This window comes from Rattus norvegicus, chromosome 6, assembly GCF_021556685.1.
Source record: "Rattus norvegicus strain SHRSP/BbbUtx chromosome 6, alternate assembly SHRSP_T2T, whole genome shotgun sequence".
NCBI classification, from domain to species: domain Eukaryota; kingdom Metazoa; phylum Chordata; class Mammalia; order Rodentia; family Muridae; genus Rattus; species Rattus norvegicus.
Genome location: NC_141539.1, coordinates 108348246 through 108373391, shown reverse-complemented (window position 1 = coordinate 108373391; position 25146 = coordinate 108348246). Strand labels below are relative to the sequence as shown.

General features: G+C 45.5%; 1 protein-coding gene across 21 annotated transcripts in view; it reads right to left on the bottom strand.

Annotated features, from left to right (window-relative positions):
- The window catches only part of Rgs6 (regulator of G-protein signaling 6), a 536804-nt gene extending 513848 nt beyond the window's left edge, over nt 1–22956 (bottom strand). For 10 of the 21 annotated variants that reach the window (XR_015622117.1, XR_015622119.1, XR_015622118.1 and 7 more), the window contains exon 1: nt 22617–22956. The gene's annotated coding sequence lies outside the window, so the exon portion shown is untranslated. 21 annotated transcript variants of the gene reach the window in all.
- Between the last annotated feature and the right edge of the window lie 2190 nt (nt 22957–25146).

The window sequence follows — 25146 nt, the reverse complement described above, 5'->3', positions numbered from 1 at the left end:
AGGTTCCCAAAAGAAGGCCTGAGGAGCAGAACCACACTAGCAGCCTTAGAAAAGTCCATTGGTTCTCAACCTGTAGGGCTCAATGCCTTTGAAATCAAATGACCCTTTCACAGGGGTTACCTAAGACCATTGGAAGACACAGATATTTATAAGACAGTTCATAAGAGTAGCAAAATTATAGTTATGGAATAGCAATGAAAATAATTTTATGGTTGGGGGTCAGCACAACATGAGGAACTGTATTAAAGGGTCACAGCATGAGGAAGGTTGAGCACCATTGATCTAAACAAACACATTCTTAGTTCCCATGTCCTAGAAAGTCTGATCCAGTGGCTGAGGGTAGTCCCTGGAGACTTATCTCAATGCCCCAAAGGAGATTCAGACTCAGCCAGGTTTGGAAAGCACTGGCCTAGATTCCACTCACCTGGTCCCTCACCTCATCCCAGGTCAGGCCGACATGCTAAGGCAAGGGAGGCTCTATTATACACCCCTCTGTGTACACTGCCCTGGAGACTTCCCTGTATTCAAGTAGAAACTCAACTTCACAGTGAAAACAAGGCTCCCAGGTCAGGTACCAGAGCTGTCATTCAAGGTCACTGAAGTGCTGTGTGATCACGAGTAATGTATTTAGTCATCTGATCCCTGTCACAGTGTTCCTCAGCCTTGCCTGCCCAATGGATTCCCTTTGGCAGCTCAGCGAGCCTCTGAAATAAGTGACTGGCATTATTCTCACTCTGTGGATGAGTAAGTTGAGGCTAGAGAACATAACATATGGAACTTACCCTAAGTAAGCAGGGACTAGAAATCCCAACCCTGGGCTGAAACCAGTATCTTTTCAACATATTTTTCTTGGTCTCCAATGAAATAACCTACAAAGAATGTATAGCGCAAAAGTCCAGGAATCCATAGTTTTATGTTAATAATAATAGTCTACTCAACTAATCCATGTTTCTTTCGTTCTCCTTCCAAGTTTACTGGAAAGGTTGACATCTCTATTACCCAACCCAAGACATGCGAATAAATATAATCTTCTCTAAGTTGACCAGCTGCCCAGCAGTCTCAACAAATTAATCTACCTTATACGAAATAATCCAGCTTATGAAGAGTGCCTTGACCTTTGTTTTTGCATTGGCTGTAACAAAGCTCTTAAAACCTACAGAAAGATGGAGATGTGGAAAGCTCCCCTGTCAGCAGGATGGTTCTTGCATCCAGTTTGTGTAAATTAAGCCAGGGTACCAGGCTTCTTCTTACCACGATTTCAGATTCCTACCCCACACCTGCCACCTCCACAGGTTCTCCCCAATCCTCTTTTTAGAAGTAAGATGATGATATACCCATGATGTCCTCCAGCTCATCCCTGGCTGTGGCTTCTGTGACCTTAATGGAACTGTGCCTTTCCCCACAGCCCAGGGATCTTCAGTTTGTGCATCTCAAGACCAGGGTGTAAAGGGAGCACTCCCTTGGCTGCCTCAGATGATCCACCCTTCTTTACAGCCCTATGACATTCTGCTGGGCCAGCCCCATTCTCACTCCCATCTCCTTCCATTCTTCTTACTTAAGGCCTTCATTACCTGAAGACTCCAGAGTCCTCTTATCTGAAGGTTTCTTCTCCTGTCCCCACTTATTCAGTCTCTGTAACTTTGACATAGGAATCAAAGATGTAACGGGAAAGTTTGTTTCTCCAGCTACTTTATTTCCTCACCATCACCCAAGGGGATCCCCTCTCAAATCCCAACACAATATCCCCCATCCCTAACCATCTCTCTCTGTCCAACTCACTGCAGCCTTCAAACTTAACCTTTTTACTATCTAATTCTCTTCTCACAACACCTGTACTTTTTCTCTCTCAACAGCCACATTGCTGTAATTACCCCCTTCAAATTTCCTCCATCTCCCTTGTACCCCTCTTCCTGTCTCATGGTCTTGGTAAAGGTTCACTGCTGAGAAACTCAACCCTCCAGCAACTCCTAGCGCACATCCAAGCAAATGAATGCTTTAGGGTGGGAAGGAAATCCCTTGACCAACAAGAAGAGTTGCATTTTAAATGTAAAGCATACACTTCAGCTGAGCTGTCAACACGCCCACCAACCCTGACTCCCTCCCATCGTTTGCTTTTAAACTGTCCTACTAGCTGTCTCATGTGCTTCTCATCCAACTGAATAGAGTCTGATGGCTTATTCCACAACAGAAGCTAGTAGAGGGCAAATTCTTGACTACAGACACTCTCCCATGAGCCACCTTCTTCTCCATCTTTCCTGAGTTACAGGGAAAGCATCACTGCACTCCCCAAGGGACAGTCTTGAGCATGTTTATGGCATTCCCTCAGGAATCCTACCACCACACAAACAGCGCTGAGGCATTTATAGGCTCTTACAGCTAAAGACTTCCAAGACTGGATTTCCTAGATAGACATTAGAAAGCATAAAGTCAAAAGAAGAGACAATCATAAAGACTAACTCAAAGCCTGTGGCACTGACAGCACTGGGAGGCCAGCTTTCACCAGACCTCATACAAAAGACCCACTTCCCTATTGCCAAGTTCATCAAGTGTGACTTTCAGGAGCAGGGCCACATAGCACAGGAAAAGGCAAAGAGAGGCCTGGAGAGATGATGTTCCAGGTAAGGTGTTTGCTACACAAACATAAGGATCTGGGATTAGTCCCCAGCATCTGACAAAAGCCAGCAGGAGAGGTGGAGAATATGTGCCTGTGATCTCACAGCTGGGGAGGTAGAGACAGAAAGATCCCTGGGGCTTACTGGTCAACCAGTCCAGCTAAACTGCTGAGCTCTGAGTTCAGTGAGGGGCCATGGCTCCAAGCAAAGTAGAAAGTGACAGAGGAAGCCACTTGACATGGATCTCTGACCTCCACTTGCATGCACATACGAATGTAAACACATGGACATGTACACGGAGAGGTGTTTGGTGGGGAGGCAGGGAAGAACACACTCTGAAGAAATGGTACCTATCAGAACCAGACTCGGTATGACACAGATGTGGGAACTACTGTGTCACCATCTGACAGGAAATTTAAATAACTATGATTTTAAAGATATGTTTTATTCATTCTGTCTGTCTCTGTCTCTAGCTCCCCTCTGTTTCTGTCTTTTTCTGTCTTTGTCTCCTCTCTGTCTGTCTCTGTCTCTGTCTCTGTCTCTCTGTCTCTCTGTCTCTCTGTCTCTCTCTCTCTCTCTGTCTCTCTCTCTCTCTCTCTCTCTCTCTCTCTCTCTCTCTCTCTGTGGGGGCGGGGGTGTGCCTTGTATGTGAGTGCCTGTGGAGGTCAGAAGAAGCTATTGATTCTCTAGATCTGCTGTTATAAGCCATTATTAGTCACCTGGTATGACTGCTAGGAAGTTGAGTCCTCTGGAAAAACAGCAAGCTCTCTTAACTGCTAGCTCAGCTCTCCAGCCCCAATAACTGTGATCTTAGAAAGGGTAAACGGTAATGGAGACAGAAAAGCAGAAACTCAGAGGGGAAAGAAAGAAAAGAGAAAAGAAAAGAAAAACAGAAAGTTGAAAACAACAGTGACGAATACTTCCCGCAGCCTCAGCACAAGCAAAATGGCCACAAAGAAAGGTAGGTCCGGTGAGCTTGAACATTCCCAGACTAAACACCTGAGAGAGAAAAAATTAATGAAAAGCATTCTGGAACTGTGAAACATCATCATCATGTGCAGACTGAGTCAGAATCCAGAAGAAAGAACAGAAGCGGGAGAGACAATGACACAACTTTCCCAAGTCAACAACAAACAACAAAACCAGGCCCAGGAAACCGCCACTCAGGATAGATACCGCTCTCTAAAAACAAAACAGCTCAGCGTTTCAGCGATCATAGCACAGCCCTTGAATGTTGACAGATGGAGGGGAAATAGCCCTCTAAAAATTCTACCTTGGGCAAATTATCTCTCAAAAATTGAGAAAAATAACATTTTCAGGTAAACAAAACCAAAATGAATCACCAGCAGGCTCACCAAGCCAGAGAGGGCAAAATACGTGGCTGAGACTTAGGGAAATTGTGAACCAGAAACTTCTGCCTGCCAGAGAAGAGAGTCAGAGTAGGAACAGAGACAAAGAAACACCTTTGGCTGGATTGGTGACACACGCCTGTGCACTGGGAAGGCTGACACAGGGAACCGTGAGTTCAAAACCAGCCTGGGTAACAGAGAGCTCCTGTCTAAAAGACAAAAATCAAAACAACAGCAAAAAAAAAAAAAAAAAACCTCTTTCTTATCCTTAAATCATCTACAAGAAACAAATAGACTCTTTGAACGCTGTTCATCAGAATGAAAATTTGAAGACTGACATTTTAATGCCTAACCCTTGACTTCCAACTAGTTCAAGGTCAGCAAACCAGAGCCAAATGGTACCTTGGTTTGCTGCTTGATTTCCCATGCTCTGCATGCAAAGCATGATTGAATATTTAAAAATGGCTGAAAATGTTGAAAGGCAGTTATTTTATGGCACGAGAAAATTACATGAAATTTGAATTTGTCACTATATTTAAAGATTATAGACAAATCTCAGTTGCTTACTTATGATTTGTGCCTGCTTTTGTACAACGGGGGCAGAACTGAATAGTGTGTAGCCCACAGAGCCAACACACTCAGTGCTTTGCATAAAACAATGTCTGTTTTGGAAAACAAGACCAAGAGTGGTTTTTTTGTTTGATCATTGGTTGGTTGGTTGGTTGGTTGGTTGGTTGGATTTTTTTGTTTCTTTTTGGTTTTGGTTTTGTTTTCAGAAGATGGCACTAAGGTCTAGAGAAGGCATTATTCTGAGGTCACCTGGTTACTGACAGAGACAACATGAGATCTGGGATTCCGAGGTCTCGTGTGTTTCTCCTCTTGCAGGTTGTAAGTGTGGGATATGAGTAAGAGTCTCTAACGACGCTGTCTGAAGGGACTGAAGAAGTAACATTTCCTTTTTCTCCCACTTCACATGACAGAGGGTGTGATGGCCACTGAAGAAATGGGGGTGACAGAGATGCCTTGCCAATTTTAGTTCAGAAGAAAGAGATGACTAAGAGATAAAGAAGATTGCATGTTTCCAGGGCACCCAATGAGGAAAGCATTCCATATATATATATATATATATATATATATATATATATATGATATATATATCATATGTTTAATATGTATGTGCATATATAATATACTTATGCATGTATATGTATGTATATATATATATATATGTCAGCTTTAGTACTTGTGGTATCATTGTTTTCTTTATTTTTCTAAGAACAGACACAAGCCAGATATACTGGCACATGCCTGTAATATGGGCACTTTGGAGGTAGAGACAAAAAGATCAGAAGTTGGGGGCTATCCTGAGCTACTTAGAGAGTTTAAGGTGCCTGAGCTACAAGAAACCCTAAGTCAAAGAAACTGGGGGTAGGTGAAAGATGGCTTATCAAGTAAAGGTACTCAGTCCTAAATCTGGCAACCTGAGTTCAAATCCCAGAATGCATAAGGTAGAAATCAAGAACTGACCTCTACACATGCACCATGATGTGCAAGAGCACATCAGACACACACACACACACACACACACACACACACACACATTAAAATTAAAAGTTTTTAAATTCGTCAAAAGGTAAGTCAGAATGTTCATACCGTCAACATAAGAATTTAAATGTAATACACAGGGCTGGAGGAATGGACTCGGCAGTTAAGATGCTTGCTGTTCTTCAGAGAACCCCAGTTCAGGTCCCAGCCCCCACGTCAGGTGGCATCCGTAATGCCAGCTCCGCGGAATCCAGCTACTTTTGGCCTCTGCGTGCTGTGGATTCATGTGCGCGAACCCGCATACACACATGCTAAAAATAAAATCCTTAAGTGTATAATCTGTCTCTCCTCTGACTCCACGGTGCATATAATCAGAGCAACAATAGGCTTTTCCTCTTCTGCAGGCAGCAAAAACTCAACAGAAGAAAGACCTATCAGCCAGAAGCAGTAGAAATGACTAGAAATAACAATTGAATACGTTCCTGGAGGGCTGTTGCGTGGTTTCACTCACACCGTGCAGATGAATGACAGAAATAGTAAAATTAGAATGAACCACTTCCTCCACTGAAGATCTATCTCATAACAGACCAACCCTCAAAAAATAAAAATAGTAGAGCTGGGTAAGACATAGAAGAAGGTCCCCGAGGCGATACAGGCACATGGGACCCCAATTTGAAAGAAAGGCGATATACAGAAATGACACCTCACGTAACTGCTGCTCTAAGGCCTTTGAATTCAACATCTCTTCCCGAAAGTGTTCTTAGCTAAAACCAAGTGTCAGAGAAGTTACTGAACCTGATAAAGGACATTTGCAATACCCCAGAGAGCAACACAGTGTCTAATAATCAGACTTTAAAACTTCCCACTGACACTGGAAATACGACACCAGTTCTCCTCACTGTTATATTGAAAGCCTTAGGAAACACGAGGCAAGCCAAAGAAATAAAAGTAATTAGGAAGGAAGAGTAAAGATTTATTTCGCCAATGACGTGGTTCTATACATGGGACAGCTATAATAACCTGCACTCAAATGTTTGAATTAAGAAGTGAATTTGATTGTCAGTCTACGGCCTCTTAGAGGAACAGTATCCTCTGTGTAGCGTAACTCCAATTAAGCTCTTCTGTGACTCTAAGAAGCTTTATAAAATAGGTTCCCGTATGGCTTTTTCAAGCATTCCTAGTGTCAGTTATCCCCATCCCCACCCCACTTAGACACTGTCCATCGCCAAGTGTGAGATGCCTCCCCTTGAGTCACTGACCCTGGAAAGCCCCAGAATGACACAGGTTACTGCCATTGCTCTTGTTTCCCACTGCAATGGCAAGACCCTATTGCCGAAGACATCACACACTTTGGTCACAGGTCACGGCGAGATCTAGCTGGTCGTGACTAGGAAGATGCCTCCTGCTCACTGGCTTTCACAATACCAGAAGGTGCCATGCTGATGGCTGCAGGGGGGAAATTACCAGTGGTACCTAGCTGTGAACCCGTGAGCTACAGTAACAACTGCTGTGGCAAGATTCCCACAGGAGCAGTGGCGGCACCAAGGTTAAGGAGATGACCAATTGCTTTCTGCTTGGATTTAATGTCCCCTCCACAGGAAGAAACACATGCCTGGTTCTACAAATCTGACCAAGAACTTATGCTCCAGGAGAGAACTTACTGATATCATTTTGCTAAATAAACATATAGTGGCGCACTTCCTCCTAAATACATAGAAACATAGCTCTCTGATGCCTTCAGAGAAGGAGGTTTTGCAGTGGTCGGCGGTTAGCAAACCCATAACCCATTCAACGCAGAGAATAAGTGTGGACATCTATCACTCACTCACACACACACACAGAGAGAGAGAGAGAGAGAGAGAGAGAGAGAGAGAGAGAGAGAGAGAGAGCGAGCTCAGGAGCCATCAGGGGAGAGGAATTGGAAAGACTGTAAAAGCCAGTCAGAGGACCAGAATGAACCGGAACCCATATGTTCATGAGCTCAACAGCAGCTGTGGTTGCCTTTACAACACTGGTGTAATCAACATACTAGCTTACGGGAGGGGCTTATGAACTCCAACCATGAACTGAGATTTCAGTTCTAGGGAATGAGAGTCCATTTTCTTTAAGGGAGTGGCCCCAGGCAGATAAACCAAGCTCATGAGTATATAGGCAGCAGAAATTGTGTTTCAACAATAAAGACATGAAGTTGGGAGTAGGGAGGGGACGGATCTTGGAGTTTTAGAGAGAGGGGGCAGGGAGTGCGTTTATGGAATGGGCAAGATGGGTCAGTGAGCACCAGAGGTCATTTGGATCCCAGAACCTGCATACCATTGACTAGGTGAACAAGCATGGCCGCTCACCTACAATCCTGGTGCTTGGGAAGCCAAAGGGAGGGGCTTTCTAGAGCAAGCTGGAGAGCCAACCCAGGGAGTTCACAGTTCAAGGAAAGTCTGCCTCAACAAACATAAAGATAAGTAAGACTGAGGGAGACGTGCAACACCAACTTCTAGCCTCACACATATACACGTATACACATATACATGTTCCTCTACACATGCATAATACACACACACGCGCACACATGCACACACACACACACGCACATGCACACACATGCACACACGAAATTTAGCAAAGTCACTATATACTAGGCCAATAAACAAAACTCAATTTTGCATTTGAATATTAGCAACAAGCGATTAGAAAATACGATTTTAAAAGTGTTAATTATAAATAAAATCAAGCAACTTTCAAATACGAAGAAGGTAATTATGTAGCACCTGAACAGTACTGAGAGCTACAAAAGCACCAAGGGAAATGGAGAGGCTGGCTAAATGCCAGGAGCACCCTCACTCCACACCAGTGCACTGAAACAGCCAACACTGATGTAAACTCACTCCCGATTGGAGCCAGAGACCTAACCGATCTTGAGCAAAATCCCATCAGACGGTGGCTTCAAGACGTATAAAGTAACACAAGTGCCTACAAACAAGCTGACTGAATCACAAGCTAAGGAACATATGCTGTCGGGTGCTGTGGCCCATTACTCAACTCGAGTGATTAAGCCAGCGTGGCACCTCATTACGCTAGACAAATAGGAAATGGCATAGACTAGAAAGCAGGGCAGACCCACGTGTATCTGATCACCCATGTGATAGCAAAAGTGACGTACAGCAAGACGGAGGGGATTTTCAATGAGGGTGCTGGGTTAATTGGGTGTTCACATTGACAAAAATCAATATCAAAGTCTTTCTCACACCATAGGCAAAAAAAAAATCAAACCAGGTTTTTGGGGGTTTTTTTGTTTTTGCTTTTGTTTTGTGACATCAACATAAACCCCAAACCATCACGCTTTTGCAAATGAAAATAGGGTATCTTTGAGACCTTAGAAGTAAAATGTCTTAGCTAGGCAGCAAATATAACCAGAAAAGAAATGAGACTAATAACTTATATTTAAAGTAAGATCACCTATTCATCAAAAGTAAGATGGGCCTCAGAGACCGGAAAAGATGTTTTAAATACGTAACACAAATGGTTCATCGCTTTCACAGATATTAGGAATTGGTTCTTAAAAACAAGACCACGAGGGCTAGGTTGTTGCTCCGTGTGGTACGCTTGCGGTCCCTGGGGTCAGTGTCCAGAACCACAGCAAGCAAAAGAAAAAAGAAAGATTCGCTCCCTAGGAAAGGTAATTCTCTAGACCAATAGGAAACGGGTTGAGTGGGTTTCCAAAGAGAAATGACAGAGGAAATGTCTTCTATCCCACAAGCTCTTCCTTTGTGACCTGGTCCAGCCAAAGCACTCTAGTGAAGAAGAATGGAAAGAAGGGGGAGGGGCACCCTTCTGAGGGGAGGGGTGGTCTTCTGAGGGGAGGGGCACCCTTCTGAGGGGAGGGGCACCCTTCTGCTGTCAACAGGCACATCCAGGGGGAGGAGTCAAGCAAAGAAGCACCCCTCAGCTGTTCAGAGGGTTAGGAAATTACCTGAAGGGCATCCAGGATCCAGATGTGCCTGGAGAAAGGGATACAAAATGTCCCACATCCTCTCCCTGGCTGATTATATAGAATGTAACAAGAATGAAGATTTACCACAAGAGCTTTGTACTTTGGGACCTAGATCTCTCCTGCTTTTGAAAACGTCCAGTCAATGAGGTTGAGAACTAACCACTGATTGTAAAAAGTTATTAAAAATTGACCCCAAAAATGTATATACTGGGGTTGTAAGTGGAATACTTGCTTCAACATGCTCATTGATTGTATGTTTCTAGGAACCATTTTGTTAATGACAGCATGACCCTTCTCCCAGCCATCTTTTCTGCTGGGCCCAGATCAGAAAGGAAGAGAAGGAGAAATCACAGAGCTTCCCCCCTCTACTACTTTGCTTCTCCTTTTTAATGTCAGAGTTCAGCCACCAACGCCACTCAAAGAAAATAATCTAAACATTTTTTAATTAATTAAAATTGATATACACTGGTCACCAGAGAAATACAAACCAAACCCTGAATGAGATTCCACCAAACACACATAAGAATATCTCACATTCAGTTTGATGGCCCCAGGTCTCCTCAAGGTTATAGAGAAACAGAAACGCTTGTAACTGATGCTGGGAGTCTAAGTCGGGGCAACCACTTAAGGAAACGGAGGGCGAGCACACTCTGAAGGTTGGCCATCCAGTCTTCTGTGTCCACCACAAGGAACGCATGCAGGAAAGTTCTGTAGTGGCACTATGCGCGTGCACTTAAGCTGGAAACGTTCAAATGCCCGTCAATGGTGGATAGACAAGAGCAGAGCATCTTACTGTGAGTGAATACGCTACTGTGAATGCCTGACAGCATAAAGGGATCTGTCAGATGCATCCATATGCTAAAGGAGCCTGAAAAGGGGGTTCCATACACACCTTTTACCTTAATGATATAAATATGATGCTAAGAGCCAGCTTAGTGGCTATCCGTGAGGGAAATAACCGTGCATGTTTACTAGAAGGACACGCAATGTGAGGTCTTTTGGAGGGAAAGGTAACATTCTATTTCAACCTACAATTCTGTAACGACCTACAATCCTAACCTTATTGATCATAATTCTTCTTCATATATCCAATCACAGAGCCAATCCCAACCACAGGAAACTCCCAACCAAGAGTTCCCAAGAAGCCATGTTGGACTCGATAGTTTACTGATCATTTCTTTTAAGGAATATTAGAAAATTTTAGCAATTGGGGCTTAACAAATACCTTAAAATGGGATGGCAGGGGAACGGGGTATACTGCAGACGGCAGGCAATGAACATGGGGTTTTCAGAGAAGCTCCTGAAAGAGAAAGGAAGCTTGGGGGGGTGGGGACTTGGAATTGACGGTATGTGCTTTAGTGTAATGCTGAATATCCTATGCCCTGGAATGAGATGTCTTTAGACTTCCTTATCAGCCATATCAAGGGACTTAAATAAAGCCCACATAAACATTTAGCTATGTCTCCCTTTAGCCACAGGGAGCATCAGTGGTCAGCCTCTCTCTCCCTCTCTTTCTCTCTTTCTCTCTCTCTCTCTCTCTCTCTCTCTCTCTCTCTCTCTCTCTCTCTCTCTCTCTCTCTCTTTGTTGCTTTTGTATAGAGCCTAGGGGTTCTGTGCTGCGTGCCATAAGGCAAAATCTTTTGCAAACGTTCAGTGCATTGGGTGCAAGATTCCCCAGAGCAGACAGCTGTAGTGAGAGGGGCCATGGTACACTTCTGCTGCCCATAGGACAAGAGGAAAGTGTCACTTGTCATCTTGTATGTTTGTATTTTTGTCTCAGGGAACATAACAAATATTAACTCATTGTTGCTTTGCCCACAGCGCAGATTTTCCCAGCCCTGATTTCTCTGACCCCTGAAGTTCACTAACACCAGATGTATTTAAGAACCTGTACTGGGGAAGGGAGTGTTGTCTGCTCATACACACCTCGCTCTTTGTTGCTCTGCTCTCATTGGGGTAGACTCTGTCTGTACTCCATGTTTATATGACGTCCTGACGGTCTCTGGTCTTTTTTTTCTCCAGTTAAGCATTCTTAAGCATTGAGCCAAAGGTTGTTGGCTTGGGACTCACTGAGTGGTAGGGACAGGGAGGACAAGGATCAGAAAGAGAGCAGACCCTGCAGCCACTGTGACAAGGGAGATGCAGCTCCCACGCCAGTCCAGTGAGGAAGTTCTGTTTGTCACAGGCTGTCTCAGGAGCACTCTGTCGGTCATGTCCCCCTCACCTCAGCCCTCCTCAAGGCCATGTCCTGCCCTTGCAAAGACTGCAGATCGGCTACTGTTGCCTGTGTTGTCTATTGCCCCATACCCGGAAGCTGGCCGCTGAGCCCTAGTGTCTTCCCCCAAAGAGAAACATTCCAGCTATATTGATGTGGCCATTCCTCCTGAAAGCACCCTTTCTATTCTGATTGGATGGTGAACTCAGCCTTTGCAATAGGATATAAGGTAGAAAATCAAGGGTGCCTCCTGCCTGACTCGGGATCTAAACGCATGCAGTTTAGGGCAAGTGTACCAAACTGGTTTTTGCTTTGTTTAGCTTAAGTGCTCAGTCTTTATTTCTAGAGAGGTCACAAACACTTAAAATACAAACAAGTGTTGCTCTGGGTTGTAAGTGAGCACACTGATTTCTCTAGTCGGAATTAACAATTAAAAGTACAACCACGGGGTTCTCTGGGCATCATCACACGCCCGTCAGTTTTAAGGCAGAGCTCACCGGTCTCTAACACCTTCCAAGCCAGAAGGCCAGCACCAGCTGCCGTCCGCCACCATACGTGGGTAGCTGCTTTGACTTCAGGACAGAAACAGAAGGAAGCATAGCCAGGCATGATGGTGGCGCACTGCGATCTCAGTACTCAGCAGGCTGAGGCAGGAGGACCACAAGTCTGTTCTACATATCTCAGAGAAAAAGAAGAAACTGGAAGAAAAGAAACAATGGAGTACCATGTTGTGGTTTGCTCTGAAGTTACTGTATTTTGATGCTAATTCCACTGCCCCAAGGACAGCTGCCTAGTCACATACTCAGGAATCAGGTGACTTCACCAGAACCTTGCCATTGAAAGGAAGAGTCGAGAGGGAGAGAGAGAGAGAGAGAGAGAGAGAGAGAGAGAGAGAGAGAGAGGAAGAAGAAGGAGGAGGAGGAAGAGGAGGAGGAAGAGAAGGAGGAGGAGGAAGAGGAGGAGGAGGAGGAGGAGGAGGAGGAAGAGGAGGAGGAGGAGAAGGAGGAGGAGGAAGAGGAGGAGAAGGAGGAGGAGGAAGAGGAGGAGGAAGAGAAGGAGGAGGAGGAAGAGGAGGAGAAGGAGGAGGAGGAAGAGGAGGAGGAGGAAGAAGAGGAGGAGGAGGAGGAGGAAGAGGAGGAGGAAGAGAAGGAGGAGGAGGAAGAGGAGGAGAAGGAGGAGGAGGAAGAGAAGGAGGAGGAGGAAGAGGAGGAGAAGGAGGAGGAGGAAGAGGAGGAGGAGGAGGAGGAAGAAGAGGAGGAGGAGGAGGAGAAGGAGGAGGAGGAGGAGGAGGAGGAGGAGGAGGAGGAAGAGGAGGAGGAGGAGGAGGAGGAGGAGGAGAAGCCATGGCAGGTGGTGATGTTAAGATTCTGCTCTGTGTATTTACAGGTTGTTATCAATGTTCTTAAGGGATGGATGGTACCGGGCTTTGTATGTTTAAGTGGGCAATTATACCTTACCAATTGGGTCAAAGATTATTGTGTTGTGTGTTCTTTTATGTGAGGGTTTGAGTATAGGAAAGTGTGTGACAGCAAGCGACACTGGGCCGCTGAGGAGTGGGGATGTGTTTCCGCCAAGATATCTAGCAGATATCTTAGGGCACCGTGGTGTGGACCTAGCGGGATAAAAGACACCAATACTTTTTTATTTTTATATTTTTACAACAACAGTACCACGCCTCTATTTTAAAAGGCGTTGGGGGGGTCATATTTTAAGAAAAAATAGATTTACATGCCTCTCTTTCTGGGAGGGAAAGCCTTGTGTGTGCCTGTTACAAAGCAAGCGTGTTTAGAGAAAAAAATCACAATTTCTGGTTCCCTGTTTACCTGACCTAGTTAGTCCTATTACATACTTCAACTTGCAACATTTCCTAATGCTTTTTCCTTTGTTCCTTCCACATACTGTTCTTAATTACTATGAACCAGAATCCACAGCAGACGCTCAAGTTCTGCCAGGGAATAAGGAAGTCCCTGCTCTCCTGGAATGAATTTCCTAATGGAAGCAGACCCACAATAATGCAGCTGAAGGTATGGTGCTGGGACATGGAGAGGGTGCAGGGGAGAGCGGGAGGGGTCAGTAAAGAGCCCGAGTACCATTCTACCAACTGTGACCTGGCGGGGGGGGGGTTATTATGAAGGCTTTTGTTAGTTTCTGTTTAGGTTTTTGGGCTGGGGACAGAACACTGGACCCTAGACATGCTAGGCATGAGCTCTAACATTGAAGCATAACCCCAACCCATTATGTTAGCTTTTACTCTATAATATTTAAGGACCAGTTATTATCACTATCTCTCACTTGAAAAATTGTGTTGTTATTTCTCTCACTTTTGAGATTTCTTCCTAGTTTCTAAAGCCTGTCTCTTTGACAGGTCCAATATGCTGTCTCTAAACTAATAGTGTCATATGCACCTCCTGTCTACTTTCTTATGAACGGGGATTTCTAGAAAGAAGCTGCATCTACCAAGTCTGATTGACTAATTTGAAGTGCAATGGTGTGGGGAGGTTGGGATGTTGCAGATCCAGAGTCCAGTTACCTTACATTAAGCTACTTTTAGCCCTACTCCCTGCAGTAGCCATTGCTTGCTCACCTCTGTGCTAGACCTAATGGTTTTTAGGTAAAAAAAAAAAATGTTTTTAGTCACAGATTCAAAACTTTTTTGAAATCTATTAACTTGTCAGACTTCTAGCTTCCATCAACCTCAAAGCCAAGACTGTCATCAGATAGCATCCGAGGCCTAAAGGAGAGATTCCCCCATTTTGATATAACTGTCTCTGCTGTTTTCCACCAATGCACTTTTAAATGCCTTGATTTATAACTCCATGAGGCTGCCATCACATGGGAACCTGGAACCTAGGGTAAGCTAGATCCATGCTTTCAATGGTCACTCAAATTTGGCTCCAAAATAAACCATCTCTCATTCACTTTGAGGTGAGAGCTGTGTTTTTTTTCTGTCAGTGCCCGGCCATGTAAATGCTACCCCTTCCTAAGAAGACACTCACAGTCCTTTCAGTTATTATTTATTATTTTTTGGTTATATCTACCTTGTCTCCAAAATGACTAAAAATATCTCAGGAGGGGAGGAATCTGTTTAGCCTCCAACTTGAGATACATCACAGACTTAGGACTTTGGAGTCCAAGAAAATCTGAGTTTAAGCCAGGAGGCAGTGTAGTCCTAGCTACTCAGGAAGTTTAGATTTAATTGAGTCTACAAGTTCAAGATCAACCTGGAAACACAGCAAGACATAGTCTCACAGGAAATAAGTAAGACCTGAGTTCCAGTAAAGATGAGATTATAACCGCCCCGCTTACATCCTCATTGGACTAGTCTGCCCAGTACCACAACGACACCAACCCATCATCTTCCATTTGCTCGATGCGTCTGAGGTCATCTCATTGCAGGTACAGGTGCTTTCACCAACATCCCTGCCTTCAGCCTCAAGGTTCGTAAGCATCTTGGCTCCCAAGGGGAGATCTGGGGTGCTATGTCCTCTTCCACTCAGATGTTTGGACTATTAGCCTTACATGAGGCCGATCCAGTCCCCAAGAAGGATCTGTGAAGCTGGGTTTGAGAAGGACTCAGTCCATCAGATGCTACATAGATACTGTTAAGTCCTCGACAAGAACAGTAAGGGTTCATTACTCACAAATAAACATCTAATGATTCCTTGTCAAAACACTGGGCCTGAGAGTGTAAACCTGTAATCCCAGCAGCCCCAGAGGCTGAGTGGGATGAGCTGAAGTTCAAGTCCTACCTGGGCTATGGAGTGACCCTGTTTTAAAATAAAATGTAGGAAGAAGGCTGGAGGTGTAGCTCAGTGGCACAGTGCTTGCCTAATACGTACAAGGCCCTGATTTCAATCCCCAGTAGCACAAACATCAGCTAGAAAATATTCTCATGAAATACCCATCTTAGTTATGCTTTCTATTGCTGGGATAAAGATCAAAACCAACTTGGGGAGGAGAGGGTTGATTCATCTCGTGCTTCCACATCATAGTCCATCATCAAAGGAAGTCAGGACAGGAACTCACACAAGGCAGGACCCTGGAGGCAGGAGCTGGTACAGAGGCCATGGAGAAGTGCTGCTTAGAGGCTTGCTCTTAATGGCTTACTCAACCCACCTCTTATAGAACCCAGGACAACCTGCCCAGGGGTGGGTACAGGCCCCCAAGAGCTAGATACTCCTGCATCTACCATTAACCAAGGAATCACCCTGTAGCCTTGTCTACAGGCAATCTGGTGGTAGCATTTTCTAAACTGAGGTTCCCCTTCCCAGACAATTCTGGGTGTTTCCAGTCAAGAAAAAGCCACCCAGAAACACACACACACACACACACACACACACACACACCCATGTGGCACATCCATCTTCTCCAGCTTCTCACCGACTGACACGATACACAACCTTCTGTCATCAGTCTCACCCACTCAGGGGATGGAGCGGCTGCGTTTATCTGACAGATGAAAAAAATGGAAGTTCAAACAGCAGTGGTTCTCTGTCTGGGCTCTGGGCCAGCCTGGTCACAGCGAAGGCAACGCCAGTGGCTTGAGAACTTCCAGAGAATTCCAGCACTGTAGCACACTGATGTGGGAGACTTCATCTCAGCAGGCCGAGTGAATGATTCCCTTTAGCAAGAACACAGCCTCGGAGGAAACCAATGCTAGAGAGTTAGGGAGTGAGTGCTTCCAGGGCTCAACTTAAAGGTGGCTCTCTCCTTTGATGGAGTGACCAGACTATCCACAGAAGTCGATGTCTAAACAACTCTAATTTTAATAACTGCAGATAAAAAACCAATTCATTTGTCCAGTCAAGTATTTGATTTTTACATTTTTATTTGAGTGTGTGTGTGTGTGTGTGTGTGTGTGTGTGTGTGTGTGGGTGTATGTGACTATGGTGACTGTGGTATATTTTGTGTGAGTGCTTGTGTGTATGTGTGCTGTATTTTTGAATGAGTGTGTGAGTGTGTGAGTGTGTGTGTGTGTGTGTGTGTGTGTATGTGACTATGGTGACTGTGGTATATTTTGTGTGAGTGCTTGTGTGTATGTGTGCTGTATTTTTGAATGAGTGTGTGAGTGTGTGAGTGTGTGTGTGTGTGTGTGTGTGTGACTATGGTGACTGTGGTATATTTTGTGTGAGTGCTTGTGTGTATGTGTGCTGTATTTTTGAATGAGTGTGTGAGTGTGTGAGTGTGTGTGTGTGTGTGTGTGTGTGTATGTGACTATGGTGACTGTGGTATATTTTGTGTGAGTGCTTGTGTGTATGTGTGCTGTATTTTTGAATGAGTGTGTGAGTGTGTGAGTGTGTGTGTGTGTGTGTGTGTGTGTGACTATGGTGACTGTGGTATATTTTGTGTGAGTGCTTGTGTGTATGTGTGCTGTATTTTTGAATGAGTGTGTGAGTGTGTGAGTGTGTGTGTGTGTGTGTGTGTGTATGTGACTATGGTGACTGTGGTATATTTTGTGTGAGTGCTTGTGTGTATGTGTGCTGTATTTTTGAATGAGTGTGTGAGTGTGTGAGTGTGTGTGTGTGTGTGTGTGTGACTATGGTGACTGTGGTATATTTTGTGTGAGTGCTTGTGTGTATGTGTGCTGTATTTTTGAATGAGTGTGTGAGTGTGTGAGTGTGTGTGTGTGTGTGTGTGTGTGTGTGTGTGACTATGGTGACTGTGGTATATTTTGTGTGAGTGCTTGTGTGTATGTGTGCTGTATTTTTGAATGAGTGTGTGAGTGTGTGTGTGTGTGTGTGTGTATGCATGTGCACACATGTGAGGGTGTGAGCATGCCCGTGTGCACCTAAGGAGCCCAGCAGTCTGTATAAGGTACTTCCCTCTAATCCCTGTGCCTTTCCTCTCTCACTCTTTATCTTCTTTTTTTATGTTGTACTCACAGCTTTATTTACTTTGGGGGGAGTATGTGTGCCACAATGCACGTGTGGAGATCAGAGAGCTATTCTGAGGAGTCATTTTTCACCTTTCACCTTGGATGTCCCAAGAATCAAACCCAGGGAATCAAGGTTGGCAGGACGCTCCTCCAGTCACTGAGCATCTTGCTAGCCCTCCACCCTTTGAGATAAAGCTTTTCTCACTGAACCCAGAGCTTACCAAGTTATCTAAACTGACTGGGCAGCAGTCCTAGGGTTCCCCTGTCTCTGCCTTTCCAGTGCTGGCATCACAGGTAAGGTTTTTTATTTGAATGCTAGGGATTGGAAGTCAAGTCATCTTGCTTGTGCAGTAAGCCTCTCCCACACAGCCCAGTAATGAAATATGTTTGTGGTGTCCCAAACACGAGTGCCCTCTGTACTCTGTGTCTAGTATCCAAGTAGAAGGGAGGGCTTTCCCTTCAGTAGAAAACTGTGGAAGGAGGAGCAAACGTTCTAAATGGGCTATGGCAGCTACCTGGAACCCCTCGCAGGCTGAATCTCCTGCCTATCACAGGCAACCACAGGGGCTCAGTAGAAGCAGGTAAGAAGAACTTCCCTCCAGGACTAGAAGGGCCTGGGTCTGACTTCTGATGCAACTACGTGCTATCTTTGGGTGCAAGTTAATTTATTTCTCTAAGCCTTAGTTTACCTAATTGCAAAATGGGCACCCATCTCTCAAATGAGCAGAGCTCAGACTTTTGAGAGGAGGGGATAGCAGGGAGTCATTGCCCGCTCTATTTATTGCTTTCATGGTTTATGTCGTTATTAATAAACTCTCTCTTCCCTTTCTGGAGAAGTCTTCTTCCAGGATCCATAGGGGATGAATCCAGGACCCTCCACAGACACAATCCTGAAAAATCAAGTCCTTTACATCTAATCTTCGAGTACTCCTTTGCATTCATTAAGCCATCTCTAGGTTAATTACAATAATTAATATGGTGTGAATATTATGCAGATAGTAGCCAAACAATGTAGGATAGGAAATGTCTCATTTGTGCTGCTGTGATAAAATACCTGGACCAATATATACACGCATATAAGTGTGTGTGTGTGTGTGTGTGTGTGTGTGTGTGTGTGTGTGTGTGTGTGGAGAGAGAGAGAGAGAGAGAGAGAGAGAGAGAGAGAGAGAGAGAAAGGTGTGGGGTCTGTTTTAGCTCAAGGTTTCTGGCCCATCACCGTGGGGAAGTCATGGGGTAAGAGCTAGAAGCAGTTGGTCCCAAAACATCAGTCATCAAGAGCAGAGAGAATGCTGCATGCATGCTTAATACTTAGCTCGTTTCTCCTACTCCAATCAAGTCCCGTGCCCCAAACCAGGGAATGGTGCCACTCACTTTCAGGCTGGCTCCTCCCCATCAGTAAAGACAGCTAAAACAATCTTCCACAGACATATTCAAATAATCCCTCGCCGGGACTCTCTTTCCAGGTAGATCTCGGTTGTGTCGCATTGACAATTAAAACTAACCTCCACAGGTAATAAATAATATTAGCTAATAATAAATGGGGCCAGATTTTGTATGTGTTCAGCACAAATACATCATCTTCTGAGGTTCTGATCAGCAGCTGGTTCCGTGGGCAGATGAGGGACCTACAGAGAAGGAGGACCAATTGCCATGTGACAGCCTCTTACAGGATGCAGAATGCAGCCGAGGGGCATTTGGTTCAAGGTTTACAAGGTCTCGGGCCCGTATTCCTAGTTATTTAATGCAAGTCATTAAGGTTACTGTTCAATTTAATTGCCTATGTGTAAGCAGTCTTCCATTCCCTGCTGTTTGAAGAACTGGGTTACGTGACTAATAATTACTCTTTTTTTTTTTCCTTTTTTTCGGAGCTGGGGACCGAACCCAGGGCCTTGCGCTTGCTAGGCAAGCGCTCTACCACTGAGCTAAATCCCCAACCCCTAATAATTACTCTTAATACAAACTCCACAGTCCCAAGTTCTGGGTGTCTCTTTTCTATCTTGACTAGTTTGGAAAGTTTACCTCCTGTAGAGAAAACTGGTACTGATCCAAGCCAGCGTTTCCTGACCAACCTGCTGGAAACCAAATTGCTGGCAGGTAAGTCCAGGGGAACGTGGTTGCTGCCGGGAGTGGGAAACTTTGGCTCCGAAAGGGTTATTGGTCTCACAGGGTCAGCAGAGTCAGACATATGATGAAAGGATAAATTCACAGGCTAACTCCAGGAGGAGTGAACCAGAACCTCTGGGGGTGAGCCCCAGCTGCCTGTTTGAATTATCCCTCTTCAAACAGAGACCATTCTCATCAAAAGTCAAGGCAACACATAGGTCCTAAGCTCACTGAGTTAAATCTGAAAGTCCCCTGCCCTTCCAGAAGAGTTACAGACAAACCACAACCACAACCCAGGTCTCCCACCTGAATGGCCACCGTTCCTTCTGCCGCTTGCTTTACTGCCAACCTCTGAAGAGGCACCCCATCCCAGCATCCCAGCGCCTCCCTGATCCCAGCTCCTCCCAGCCAAAGCAGGAGCACTGGCTCCCGAAGGGCAGACGACTGTTTTTGAAAAATAAGGACCTCGAATGGAAAACTGCAACCAAATCCTACTGAAATCACCTAAAGTATTAGGCATTACTTCCCAAGCGTTCAACAAGATAGAACTTCTATTTGTGACATTTGAAAATCCAGGGTGAGGGAGGGAGGTCCATGAAGGCTTGGCAAGCTCAACATCTGGAGGAATGTAGTTTGAAAAAATGTCAACAGCTGTGTCAGTCTGTAGGACAGACATTCTAAAGAGTCTTCTCCCCAGATTGTTTCCAACAGGTGAGTGGTACTTCGCTAATCATGAGGGGAAAGTAAAACTGATTTTTTTTTTAACTATTCCCTATCCATATCATTCTGCACGGAGGTTTATTTCATATTTCTATTCCTTTCTATACAGCAGGACGGTATTATAGTAATTATTTATATGGCACCATATGTTACAATGAAGATGAAATTCATTAAATGTACTTTCCCAGATGCTCTGAAAATAAGCAAGGAGGTTAAAGGCACTTTGAGGTTCAAAGCACTAAGAATTAAAACAAGCCGCAGAGCTAAAGGAAAAATTAATCCCAGTATTGAGCCCTCTGAGAGCATCCCTTTTGAAAAGAAAATAATAAAATGTGGTAGACAGCTTCTCCCTCTTATCTTACGTTTAACCCCTGGAACGTGCAGGACCTCGGGAAATAGAAACATATGAGAGAAAGTCAGAAACACAGGGACCAGAAGGATCTTACCTTCACACACACACACACACACGCACATACATACATACACACACACACACACACACACACACACACACACACACACACTTCCATTCCTGTGGGACAGTAAGATGTTGAAATTTACTGGCAAATTCCATTGCCCAATGATTCTTTTTTTTCCCTTGTAAGTAATGTTTGCTCATTTAAAAAAAACATTTATGTTGGCTATCTGATTTCATAAATCATAAACAAACAAGTCTCATTTAAAGAGACATGGCAGCCACACAGGCATCCTTTTCTGTCACATTTAATGTGACGAATTGATAGCTTCAAAGAAAGACATTTTACTGAAAGTCTCTCAGCAGAATAAGCTCAGGGAATGTTAACTGAAATTTCATAAGAAGAATGAAAAGCAAAGTTAAGACTATGGAAAGGAAAACACCGAGAGCTAACCCCTTCACCGAATTACCTCCCAACAGCTGACATTTCTAAACTCTGCAGCTGCTTTAGGGAAAGAAGGAGTTGGTGGAAGGAAGCTTTCATCACACTGGAACTTACAGTGTCCAAGATCACCTCGGTATCCACACGATTTAGATTAACAGCCATATCAAAGAACTCAAACACTGTATCATCCTGCTCTCCCCGTGCATGCTGTCTTTGGCATCCAAAGGTATGTCTGGGGGGACAGCCCTCCGTCCTCCACTTTGATGGAGTAAGTCCCTTCTAATGAAAAGTAAGTTCAGAGTAAGGATAAAATAATATAGGAGTCACAGAAACTTCCAGGCAGCCCAGATCCAACTGCGCACAATCACCCACCTACCTACTTGTGAAAACTGACTTGTGAGCGCCTTGTTTATAGTGTGCTGACCTCCACAGCAAAGGTCTTCCAACCATCGCGCACATACTGGCAACCCATCCTGTAACATTCTGACAGGCACCAACCCAGGTCTTACTCTCCCATTGTCCCTAGAGAGAAAAGGATGTAATGGTGGACTTTACGACTCATGATTGCCTTTCAATTTTTCCTTTGGGTCTGCTAAAAGGGCATGGATCAGAACTTACCTACAGGTCCAGTTTCTAAGCAGACACCAATGCTGTGCTGCGGGAATAATTCCAAACCAACGAGATTCAAAACATCTTGAATTTATTTGCAGACTTAGTAATGCCACTTGTCTCCACGAGAGAGAAAACGCTCCCACTTTGTCATTAAAAAAGAATGAAAACCCGCAGCTTTCCTCTGAACAAATTTAAATTTTCTGGGTCACTTCTCTCATCACACTTTTTAAGCAGCCTGACCCGCTCAGAAAAGGCTACACCTACTGTCTGTAAAGAGGATTCCCAAACCTCAGACCTCACCACCCTCCCCTGCCTTCCTCACCTCACCACCGAGCCTCGCCCTTTCACAAACCAGGAGCTTATTCACCAGAAAAGTTGCTGGAGGTAGACTTCCCAACCTGCGCTCTCGGAACTGAATGGCTGGGAAGAAGAGAGAGCCTCTGGGGCCCCGCACGCCCTCCAGGCCCAGGCGCGGAGCGCGTCCCACCCCAAAGCCGGGAAGGCGATTTCCATGTAGACCTGCACCCATCCCACACAAGTCCGCACGCCAGCTCGCCAAGTCACTTACGTAAGCTCGCCGTGCACAGTCCCAAACTGCAGACACACACCCGCACCTGTCACGCATCTGAAATGGACAGGCGCCCACCCCCGAGGAATGCAAGCCATACAGATCGGGGCGCGGGTGCGGCTTTTCTTCCCTTTCCCCTGGTTCTTGTCCCGTTTTGTCTAAGTACAATTACCTTAGCAACCAAAGAATTGCCTCGACTCGCTCCGGCGTCTCAGTTTCTCCTAAAGCCCGGCTGGCGCCCGGAGCATGGTAAGGTTGGGGAACCCGGGAGTCGCCAGCTCTCAGGGGTGGAGGGGCAGCCGAATCCGTCCGGGCACTGATCTCCCTAGTGTCGCCTCTGCTTCCTCCTCTTCCACCTCCTTGGTGCCACTCTCCGAGGCGGCGACCGCAAGGGGCTCAACGAGCAGACTGTGCAGCCCCAGACCCAGGAGGAGGCGCGGCGGGTCCCATGGTGCCAGGGCGCGGGGCTCCCGGGGTGTTTCCCTCGCCCCTCGCCGGTCCGGACCGGATCCGCCCCCTCGGCGCCCGCAGCAACAGGGACCCCGGGGCGCCCCCGGGCGGAGCTCTTGGCCACCCGGCAGGGACCGATCGCCAAGGAGCTGCCTGGAGTCGCGCAGCCCAGGCGCTCGGCTCGGCCGCTGCGGCAGCGGCGCCCGCTGTCGGGGACCCAGAGCAGCTGCAGCCCCGCGCCGCGCACCTGGGTGCCCGCACCTGGCTTGAGTGGCGCTCAGCGAGCGGGACCCTGACACCTGAACAGGTCCGCAGGTCGCCGCCGCCAGGCTCACCTGTCCTAGCACCGCCCAAGGTATGGATCAGGCTCTGTGCAGCAGGCGGAGGAAAAAAATAGTCTGCAGATTCCTGGCCACCAAGCAGCTGCCTAGAAAACCGAGGGGCTGTCTCAAGCAAGCCAAGGCTCCTCTCCTCGCTGCTAGGATGACCGGGTACGGAAACTTTAGTGGCTCCAAGATGCTCACGATTCTGGCCTGGGGTGCTATCCCAGTAGCTTTTAAATCCCTCACTGACGTGGGGCTGGTGCCCTCTAAATTAAAATGAGCCTGTGCGTTCGTCAGAGATATTGTTGCTAACCTCGTGGCTTTATTTATTCAACGTTTACACCACACACAGCGTTGGGAGCGCTTTGTGGCTGGTACAAAAGGGAATCTATGTACAATATCCTTGGGCAAGAAGAGAAGAGTTGACATTCAAATGAGCAAGGGTGACTTGAATGGACAGCTTAATGTGGAAGTCCTGAAATGTGATGTTTGACCACTTGTGACTGGGTTTCGGATTCGGCTTTCCCCAAGCACTGAGTAAATGGCAGCCACCTGTAATATGAGCACTCAGTGGGTGGAGGCCCGAGAGATCAGAAGTTCAAGGCCATCTTTGGCTACTTAGGGAGTCTGAGGCCTCACTGGACTACTTAAAAGCCTGTCTCAAATTATTTTAGGAAGCTGTAGTTGGAGGTAGGACAAGGTGGTTGTTACTAAATAGTTACCAGTAGATGTGTACGTCAATGTTACCAACACCAATAATGGATCAGTAATTTATACTTTAATGAATTAATCACAAACAAAAAAATTAAATTACCCCAAGTCATTAAGGATGAATGATCTGGACTCTTCATTTTCATGAGTCTGGAGGAGAAAATTTCAAGTTTCCTTGGCAATATGCACATTTGTCAGCACTGCTGTGCATAAATATGTAAATAATGAAAAACACCAGTTAGATGTAAATGGAGAGGCATTCTTCTAAAATGGCAGACTGTTAAAGATGGCTTCCGACTGAACGAAGCCAGAGGACAAGGCTGCTAAGTCAGCAGGTGATCTTGGGTAGGCTCCAACACCTACAAATGACACCGATAACCACAGATTTCAATAATATATGGATTCAAAAAAAATAGACCAGTCAGTGTTGTTTCCTCACATAACGTTAGTGCGCTTGCCACACTGAGAATGACCTGTGTTTAGGAACTGTACTCTGAAGTCTGAAGGGGTCGGTGAGTGGAACCTGGATGTGCCAGGAACTCTGTATGTGCCCTACTGGTAGGTGGTAAGCACTTTAAGTCAGAGGTGGGGCCCAGTAGGGTATATGGAGGGTCCGTGGAGGGTGTATGAGGAGACTGGCTCCTCCCACAGTCTACTTCCCGGAGCCATGAGGTACACAGTGCTCCCACCAGCATCTTCCACCATCGCAGCTTAAAGCATAGGACCAAGAGACCATGGGTTAAAAATCTCTAAAACTTCATGCCAAAAAGAAGCCTTTCCTCCTTGTAAATTGTTTACCTCCAGTATTTTGCCACTGGGAAGAGAAGGTGCCTAATATACAAGCTTTTGTTACTCATTCACAGATGGTTGGAAACTGGTAACACACAAATAAAGTGAGCAAGCAGGCTGGTCTGTCCAACTGCTTGTGTAATGTGTTTTGTAATTCAATATGATTTCAGAATAGATGGTCTACAAAGATACATTGAGATATAATTGTTCTCAAGATGAACAACAAAGGCCCTTTTTTTTTTTCCATTTTATTTTATGTGTAGGGATGTTTCGCCTGCATGTATGCTCACCATGTGTGTGCAATGCCTACTGGAGGCCAGAAGAGGGTGACAAGAGTTATAGCCGGTTCTGAGTCAGAATGTGGGTTCTTGGAACCAAACCCAAGACCTCTGAAAAGCTGCCACTGCCCTTAACCACTGAGTTATCCCT